The sequence below is a fragment of the Nematolebias whitei genome, chromosome 3 (assembly GCF_014905685.2).
Source record: "Nematolebias whitei isolate Nwh7 chromosome 3, NemWhi1, whole genome shotgun sequence".
In the NCBI taxonomy this organism is placed as follows: Eukaryota; Metazoa; Chordata; class Actinopteri; order Cyprinodontiformes; family Rivulidae; genus Nematolebias; species Nematolebias whitei.
The window spans coordinates 50,213,537-50,223,119 of record NC_056500.1 but is presented as its reverse complement, the minus strand read 5'-3'; the positions used below and the strand labels follow the sequence as shown (position 1 = coordinate 50,223,119).

At 42.8% G+C, this 9,583-nt stretch overlaps 1 protein-coding gene across 1 annotated transcript in view; it reads left to right on the top strand.

Moving 5' to 3' along the window:
* Nucleotides 1–9,583, top strand: part of oca2 (oculocutaneous albinism II) — a 659,230-nt gene that overhangs the window by 411,450 nt on the left and 238,197 nt on the right. The window lies entirely within an intron of this gene.

Below are 9,583 nucleotides of genomic sequence, written 5' to 3'. Positions count from 1 at the left end.
CATCTGCAAGGTGAGTTCTCCCAGACACACACACACACACACACACACACAACCCCAATACTCTGATGAGCTTTCTTGATCAGGCTGGTGGTGTTGTTGCTCCAGCTGAGGTTGTCATTCATGTGTACACCCAAGTACTTGTAGCTGGAGACCACTTCCACCGCAGATCCTCTTATGTTCAGGGGGGTGTAGGTGTTTTTGTTCCTTCTGAAGTCCACAATCATCTCCTTTGTCTTCTTCACATTGATGTGAAGGTTATTCCCTCTGCACCAGCTCTCCAGGTGTTCCACCTCCTGCCTGTAGCTGGACTCATCATTGTTTGTGATGCATCCCACCACCGCTGTATCATCTGCAAACTTTACAATGTGACAGCCTGGATGGGTAGCTGCACAATCATATGTGAGCAGAGTAAACAGGAGGGGGCTCAACACACATCCCTGAGGAGAGCCAGTGCTGAGGGTTATGGTGGAGGAGGAGAGGTTGTGGATCCTCACTAACTGTGGTCTGTTTGTTAAAAAGTCTAGTACCCAGTTGCAGATGGAGGGGCTTAGTCCTAGTGTGGATAGTTTGTCCATCAGGGTTTGGGGGATCATGGTGTTGAAGGCGGATGTGAAGTCCACAAAGAGCATACGGACGTAAGAGTTTTTCTGCTCCAGGTGGTTGAGTGCAGTGTGGACCACAGAGGAGATTGCATCCTCTGTTGATCGGTTCTCACGGTATGCGTACTGATGAGGGTCCTCGTTGATGTTGATGGTTGTTTTGATGTGAGTCATGACCAGTTTTTCGAAGCATTTAGCGACTATCGGGGTGAGGGCCACTGGCCGATAGTCATTCAGACCAGTCACTGTAGAGCTTTTTGGGACTGGGATGATGGTGGCAGTCTTCAGGCAGGTGGGAACTGTCTCCAGGGTAAGTGAGGTGTTAAAGATGTCTGCCAGCACCTCACAGAGCTGATCAGCACATTCCTTCAACACTTGTCCGGGGATGTTGTCTGGGCCAGTTGCTTTGTGCGGATTAATCCTCCTGAAGGTACTCCTTACTTCTGCTGAGGTCACGCTGAGATGCTCTTCATCCGGTGGTGAGGTGAGTCTGGTCTACGCAGCTTTATAGCTTTATCTCCCTCGATTTTCAGCCTCCTGACTTCAAGCTCCAGCTGAGCCTTTCTTTCCTGGGCCTTTTCCTCAGCCTCCATTTGGAGATGTGCCAACTGCACCTTCACACAACCTCCATCTCGGCCTTCTGAACTCACAGAAGACATTGGATCATAGCGAGGGAGTGTACGTGGAGTCCTACCCGAGTCACACACCTCAGCATCCACACTAGGGCCATCTTTATGGTCCATCACAGACAAGGTTGTTTGGCTTGGCACTGCAGAAGCCTCAGGCAAATCAGGCACTTTGATCACACCAACTTCCATCAACTTATCCACTACTATATGGTATGGTATAAAGTTAATTAATTTAAAAAAACAAAACAAAACAATTCCATAAACTATAAAAATACAATAAATTTAAAATGAAAGGCAGCAGAGTGAAGAAAAAAATCTTATATCTGACCCTTTTTTCAAACAATTTGTTCAATGATAATAATCTTCAAGTAACATACAACTATAGCCTTTAGGTCATGTTTAAGGACCCGTTTTGGGACCTGCAGCTTAAAGTGGTCCACAATTTGCAGCAGTTCACGCATGCGGCAGCTATTAATAAGCTCAATAGATGGGGTGGCAAAAAAGTGCTTTGGACTGAATGTAACTGACATAGCACTTAGATACCAGTGAATTTTTTTTCTCTCTAGACACAGGAGTCCTCTAATGATCCCGGACGAGCCCCCACTTGTTACGCCCCCCCCCGGTCTATGGTATCAGGGGGTATAACATAAAATGTGTCAAGAGGAATAAAGATGGAGTTGATTGATTTTTAAAAGGGGAGGGGGTTATTACAAATAAAAAAATGTTCTACAGACTCTTTGACCCAACAAAAATATAGTAAAGTGGATCAAATGCTGCCTCAGCAATTAAATAAAAATAAAAAATCAAACAAGTCAGTCTAGTCCAGACTCAAAAACAACCCAAACAAAAGACATTAAAAGTAGTGAAGTTACCTTTAACACCGAAGCTTCAAAGCACGCTTCAAACTCGACAGGGTAATTACGGTGAAACAGTGGGCCGGAGCTCGCTTCATGTGACGTCATCGATGATGTGTGAACCATTTCACTGCTTCATTCAGACTGAGTCAGCTGACTGCTTTGAGTTGACAGGCGGAGTTTCAAACATTTGGCGTGATTCAGTGTGTTTAAGATGACTCAAGCCCCGGTTCACATCCCCGTTCTATACGTATTATACGTTACGAACAGCTCTTGTTTTTTGATATTCGGACAGTGGTTAATTTGAGCTGGATCCTGTAAGAACAAGATCCTGGAACTCTATAATTTTGACCGCTCGGATCTGCCAACTCCGCCCCTAAAAGTCGAAAGTCATCTCGCATTTTTATTTTGATTATTATAAGTACAACGAGTAGATGTTCCAGCCACGCTCCTGCCCAGCAGAGACATGGATTGCATGTCCCGCGGGGAGCGTCTTCATCCTCATTCAGCTGTGCGCCCTGAGACAGTTGTTTTACGCACAGCGACTCCAGACAGCTCTGCAGGACGCACGCACAACTGCTGTGTTAGAACTCCTGCATACATTACAGTGCATAACATTTCAGACATAATAAGTAAGTTTACAGTAAAAATAAAAAATTAAAACGAGTGAAATGTTTGATGTGTATTACATCACGTATCAAAACAACAGCACTAATTAGTCAAAATAACAGCGACCAAAAGGTCAAAAAGACAATTTATTATCTAAAATAAATGGATGGATGAACAACAGAGGCAGTGGCAATTGAGATTGGAGCAGAACACACAGGACTGAATTCAGCAGAAGAGATCTTCTGATGCATGCTCAATAATCCAGGTAGAAAAATCTAAAAAAAGCTGCTGAAAGCTGAGTTCGGCACTCAGCAGTGTGTGTGTGTGTGTGTAGGTGGGGTTAGGATGCTTGACAGACTGTCAAGGACATACATTCACATTCAGGCTTGTTAATTGTTGTTGCTCTCTAAAATAGTAATTTCAATTCAACCTTTATTTACACAGGTTGTTAGTCTCATTGATCCTCGTCATTTACAAGAGAGACCTGTTTTTATGCTGTTGCATTTGGGGGCTGACTGCGGGTCATCTGTCACTGCAGCTAACTACTGCTAGCTGTGGGCCTTAGGCTTCCTTTCGGACCCTGGACCCTTAGCCAGCCCCCACCACTTCCTCCGGCTCTATCTCTCTCAGAAGTGGCAACTCATAATAACAAATAAATCAAGGAAGCATGAATTCAGTTTTACCAATTATATAAAAAAAAGGCAGGAAAAGGTTACAATTTACAGCGCTGGACTCTCCCATCTGTGACGCGTTCACAGACTCGGAAAAAGAGCCTCGATGTCTCGTGTCATTACTGACTTATAGGGTCCTAGACTCCCCCTTCGCAGAAGGGGAGCTCAACCTGTCAGTGTATGAGGGGGCGTGACTAAGTGTGATCTCAGTGGATCTTATGTGGTTATGATGTGTTAGGAAATATGAAACAGTGCTTCAAAAGCCTTCTACGTGATGTGACAAGCAGATTAAACTATTCCTTGACTGATATTGAATCCCAGGGAGACTCTCTTTAGAGTTGCTGGCCCAGTTTAACCCAGTCAGAACCGGGTCATAATTTCATTATAATCCCGTCTCTGAGCAGATCAAAACCATAGGACCAGTCCAAAAATGTCGTAACAACTCCCCCTGGGTGAGGGTCCCCAAAGGGGTTCCCTCACATAAAAACTCCCAGTTCAATACCGACAGATAAGCAAGCAATTAATCATTTTCCTCTGGTTGAATGTAAACTACTCCTTATATGTTGGCGGGAGATGCCTACAGGTTATAGCGTGTGACCTGCCAGCCTCCGGTCAAATAAGATGCCAGAGCTGACAGCTAGCGTGTCACCTGGCAGCCTCAGGTCGCCTGACCCAGCCCTGGACATCTGCTTAGGACTTCAGCATCCCCCTGGTGTGGTGCAAAATGACATAATGGAAATTTCTAACATTTGTCTAAGTCTGAGCTCTAAATATATGATTTAATGATTGCAGAAGGTGTCCTAATGCAAGAAAGTGTTCTTATCTAATAGATGTTAATCAGTTGTAGAACCTGAACTTCTCTTTTTGACTCTGAGGGCAGGCCTGGTCCATCGTGTCCATCTGAAAAGGTAAAAAAGAAAAACTCTGTGCCCCCTTCCACTTCAGTCAATACCCAATTCATTTGCACAGAGTGCTGCCGATATTTTTAGCCTGTCACAGCTGAAAAGTGTTTGTGTGAATAAAATCTGATTAAAACATTTAACATGTTTTAACGTGCACATGTTTGTAAATAACAGAACCTCCCAACTCCCTCTGGTGATCTAATATAAAACATCCCCAGTTAACCAACAAATCAATTTACCCATTCCACCACCCTTTAGTTTAATATCAATTTACATTGAAAATGTCATAAGTTCACCCCCTGGGAAATCTATATTATAAAAACCCATTTTATCTATTTATCAAAATCCTCTGGTCTCTTGTCATGGCACAGCTGTAAAAAAAATTGTTATTTCATATAAAACAATGTTAATAATTAATTCGATCATCGCTATTGCATCATCTAGTGGCGTTATTTCATCATGATCTGCTCTAGAAAAATTTGTATATCTCCACACATCAAATAGTCATTAAATACACAAATCATCAAGTAATCATTGAAAGGTAATATTTAACTAAGTACCATGCAAAAGTATCTTGTTCAACCATGTTCATTTTAAGGAAAAATCATCATAACGCTCCATAATACTGTAAATAATCAATTAATCAACCTTTATTTCTACAGGTAAATCCCATTGAGCCTCGAGGACTCATTTACAAGAGAGACCTGATTTCAACAAAGAAAGATGACAACAATGGACAACAGGAACAACAATAAACAATTATAAAAAAGCATGCTACAGTTTTTTTTTTTTTTTTTTTTAACAAATAGGATGGCTAAAAGGAAAAGGTAACAAAACAAAAAACAGCTAGATTCCAAGACAAATGTAGAAAACTAACAACAGGAACATGTCTGCATTGGTCCCTGCCAGGTGTCCAACAGATTCTTAAAGACACTTAGAGAGGTCAAAGGTCGAGAGCTTCAAATCTTTTTGTAAGATGTTCCAGGAAACAGGAGCGGAATAGGAGAAGGCCCTTTTGCCTAGTTCAGTCCTCACTGAGGGAACACTGCAGGTAATAATGTCCTGAGAGCGCACGCTGTAGCTGCACTCACGCAGAGACATGTAGGAGGAGATGTATGAAGGCAGCAGACCAAGAAGTGATTTAAAGATGAAAATATAACAGTGAGAGAGTCTGCGTGAAGTTAATGATGTCCAGTTAACCAGTGAATACTGGGTGCAGTGGTGGGTACGATAATCACAGCCAGTTATGAATCTTAGTGCACCATGATAGACAGCATCCAACATCTGCAGGGTTCTTGTAGGAGCGTTCATGTAAATAATATCACCAAAATCAATTGAGGGAAGGAAAGTCACAGAAACATATAAATAAACTGTAAACGTTAATATTTAACCCACCCCATAATTACTCAGTCCATCAATCATCTCATCTCTCAAAGAAGTTGGAGAAGATCTGTCACCCAATTAATGCAGAGTTCAAATTTCAAATTACCCACAATTCTAAAGTACACATCTGTACTTAATTGTTAAAAATTTTCCACAACTTATCTTCATATTATCTGTTAAATTTCCTGTTATAATCATCCATGTTTGACTTCCTCCCCGTTAGGTTGTAACACACTATTAGGAAGGTCCAGTTAGTTATAACATCAAGAAGTTTACTGTAAAAAAAATTATACTTTCAAATAAAAATTGTAATTTTCTTCTCCCACATTCAACTAATCAGTTTTGGAATTAATTAACAGATAGTAAATTTGTAACTCTACTTTCAAAATATTGCTTTTTATCCACAATAGCAGTTGTTCTAATTTATCGTTCAAAAATCCTCAAGACTTAGCTTTAGATAAAATCACATCATTAACTGATTAGCATTGTAAACACAACCTATATTTGTAATGTCAAAACAGTTTTCTATAATCATTTCAGTACATGTAAAAATCCAAAAACTCTAGTCTAGCAATAATCATTTATTAATTCATAGCTTAATAAAATCAGTAAGTTCACAGTTTCAAATGTTTGATTGGATAAAAATATATTCTCAAAACGCTCCTCCATATATATGTTTAAAAGTAAAATCATAAAGTAGAAAACCCTTTACTGTGCTGGTAACGTTAATTAGATGTTAATAATGATAAGTGATGTTAATAAACTGTCACAGCCAGATCAGTATGAACCTTAAAGAACCCTCATTCATAATAAATGAAAACACCCTCATTTGATGCGTGATGTTCTCAGCCCAGGGAGTAGAACCGGTGACTTTTTCCTCCCTGGCATGCCACTCCATTACCCCTCATCAGGGGCATTTCCTCGGACATCTGTCCGGCCTCCATCATTCAAACCCCTGTCATTGGACTCGCAAACCTGTGTCAGCGACTCGTTTTGGAGCTGCATTATCAGGGAAAAAAGAACAAACATCCTTCTCCCACAATATCACAAAACTCCATCAGTCCATCTATCTAAATTTCTATAAATTTTCATTATCAATATCATCCATCCATTATCTTTACCCGCTTATTCCATTTTGGGTCACGGGGGTCGCTGGTGCCCATGCCCAGCAATCACTGTGCGAGGGGCGGGGTACACCCTGGACGGGTCGCAAGTCCATCACAGGGACACATAGAGACAAACGAGACAAACGAGACAAACAACCATTCACTCTCTCACTCACACCTAGGGACAATTTAGAGTTACCAATCAGTCTAACATGCATGTTTTTGGTCTGTGGGAGGAAACTGGAGCACCCGGAGAAAACCCACGCATGCACGGAGAGAACATGCAAATTCCACCCAGAAAGGCCCCTGGACCGGGGTTTGAACCAAGGACCTGCTCACTGAGAGGCAGCAGTTCTACCAGTTGCGCCACCGTGCTGCCTTCATTATCAATATATAATTATCAATTATCATTCATTATTGGTAAGTCAGTGGTTCATATTGCAGGTTCATACTCACCTGACAACTCTCTGGGAACATTGATCACAAACTCACACAGGTGATCCCTGCGTTAACCTTTCCTGGAGCTTCTTCAGCTTAGATAACCTGAACAGGTGATAAGAAACAAACACAAACAACACAACACCCTGCTGGCAACCAACCAGACAGAGTCCATCCTTCTACCCATCATCCTATCCCTGTCAAGTTTTTCTGAATTGAGTCATCACATTTAGCATTTTATCAGCAACACTTACGGTTTTTCTCTTTTCTCCATGCACTAAATTTTACAAGTCATTGATAAGTATTATACAACATCACTCTAAATTGCTATGTCTTAAATCATGTTACTAGTAGTTAAAATTCATTATTATATATTTTCTGTTATTATCTATTAAAGAATAATAAAAATAAGTACAAATAGTGAAAAATAAGTAAAAATAGTGTATTCCATCTCTGTTAGCACTTGTAAAAATCTTACCTTAGATAAAAACATCTATAAATTTGATTTAATCTGCCTGTAACTCTGTCACTGAACATTTTAAGTGATTTAGTGTAAGGATGGTACCATTTGCTGTTTCTGTTTGTGTCTGTGTTCCCCACTCTGCTTTTTGTGCTCTTGTAGTTCTGCTCTTTGTGTGGTTTCTGTTCCTGTGTATCTGGTCCTGTTTTCCACTCACTCCTCAGTCTGCCTCTCCACTCCTCAGTCTTTATCATTCACACCTGTCCCTCATCAGCCACCTGCCCAGGTGCTCTCATTACTCACTCTCCCTCTGTCTTATAAAAAACCTTTCTCTCCTTCACTCCTCGTCCGGTCATTGTTCTGTATTCACAGACATCTCAGTCCTCCTCTGTCCTGTCTGTTTTTGTCCACCTGATGATCTGCTCTGCCTGTGTACTCTGATGTCCTGTTCAGCCTTGTTTTTGATCCTGTTTTGCCAAAGTAAGTTTTGCTGCACCGACAGCCTTTTGTTTTGTTGTTTAAATAAATTATTTTTATTTAAACTCCTGCCTCGCTCGCCTCCCTGCAAATGGGTTCCAACTGTGAGGATTGTGACATTTAGTCAAATATTTAGCAACGTTTTTGCTCCTTATATTATATGCAATATTCCAGCCTAATTCATTATCTAAAACAACCTCTAAATTTTAGCTTATCTACATTATAGAAAAATCAATAGTCGTTACTAAAAATCATGAATTTTGTCTTTCCTGATTGTTGATATTTACTTGCATTCAGTCATCCATAACACTTGGATACCTCACTGGTTGTCCCATCTACCCAGTTTAGGTGATCAATTTCCTTCTGGTATCTCCTGTAGAGAGAAAAACGGGCTGTGTGTGTGGGGGGGTGGGGGGTGGGTGGGGTGGGGGTGTACAGCCATCCATCCATGTTGCAGCACTTTAGTTCAGTTGTCAGGATTTGGTGGTCAGGGACGAACCCAATTGTGCAGACAGGACTCAACTCGGCAGATTACAAAAATAAATATTTTAATGATGAATAAAGAATAAAATAAACAGCTGACGTGGCAGCAAAACTTACATGAAAACAGAAGGCTCAGAGGGAAACTCAGGAAGGACTCAGGAAGCTCAGGGAAGACTCAGGAGACGCAGGAGAACACAGGGACCCAACAAATACGACCCGACAAGGAACAAGACAGAACAGACGGTTTATATACAGGGACAAGATGAGACGTAATTACAAACAGCTGTGACGAGACAAGGGTGGCACCAATTAAACTAAAGAGAAAACACTAGGGAAACACAGACACAAACCGAGCCACCAAATGGTACCATCCTTACAGTACCCCCCCCAAGGACGCCCCCAGGCGTCCCCCAAAAAAACCCCTCCCGAAGGACTTGGGCGGGTGGAGGGCGGCACTGCAAGGGTGGAGGGCCCGAGGAAACACAAGGAAGAAAACAAAGACCTGACAAAAACTAAGGCAAAACACAAGCAGGAAAACACAAAAGATCTGATCGGTCAAGAGACCGTCCCTAGAGTCATTGTTCAGGGGGGTGGCCGGGAGGCCGTCCATCACGGGACCCACGTTCAGGGGGGCGGCCGGGAGGCCGGCCAACACGGGACCAACGTTCAGGGGGGTGCCGGGAGGCCGTCCAACACGGGACCAATGTTCAGGGGGGCAGCCGGGAGGCCGTTCATCACGGGACCAACGTTCCGGGGGGCGGACGGGAGGCCGTCCATCACGGGACCAACGTTCAGGGAGGCGGCCGGGAGGCCGTCCAACACGGGACCAATGTTCAGGGGGGCGGCCGGGAGGCCGTCCAACACGAGACCAATGGTCAGGGGGGCGGCCGGGAGGCCGTCCAACACGGGACCAACGTTCAGGGGGGCGGCCGGGAGGCCGTCCAACACGGGACCAACGTTCAGGGGGGCGGC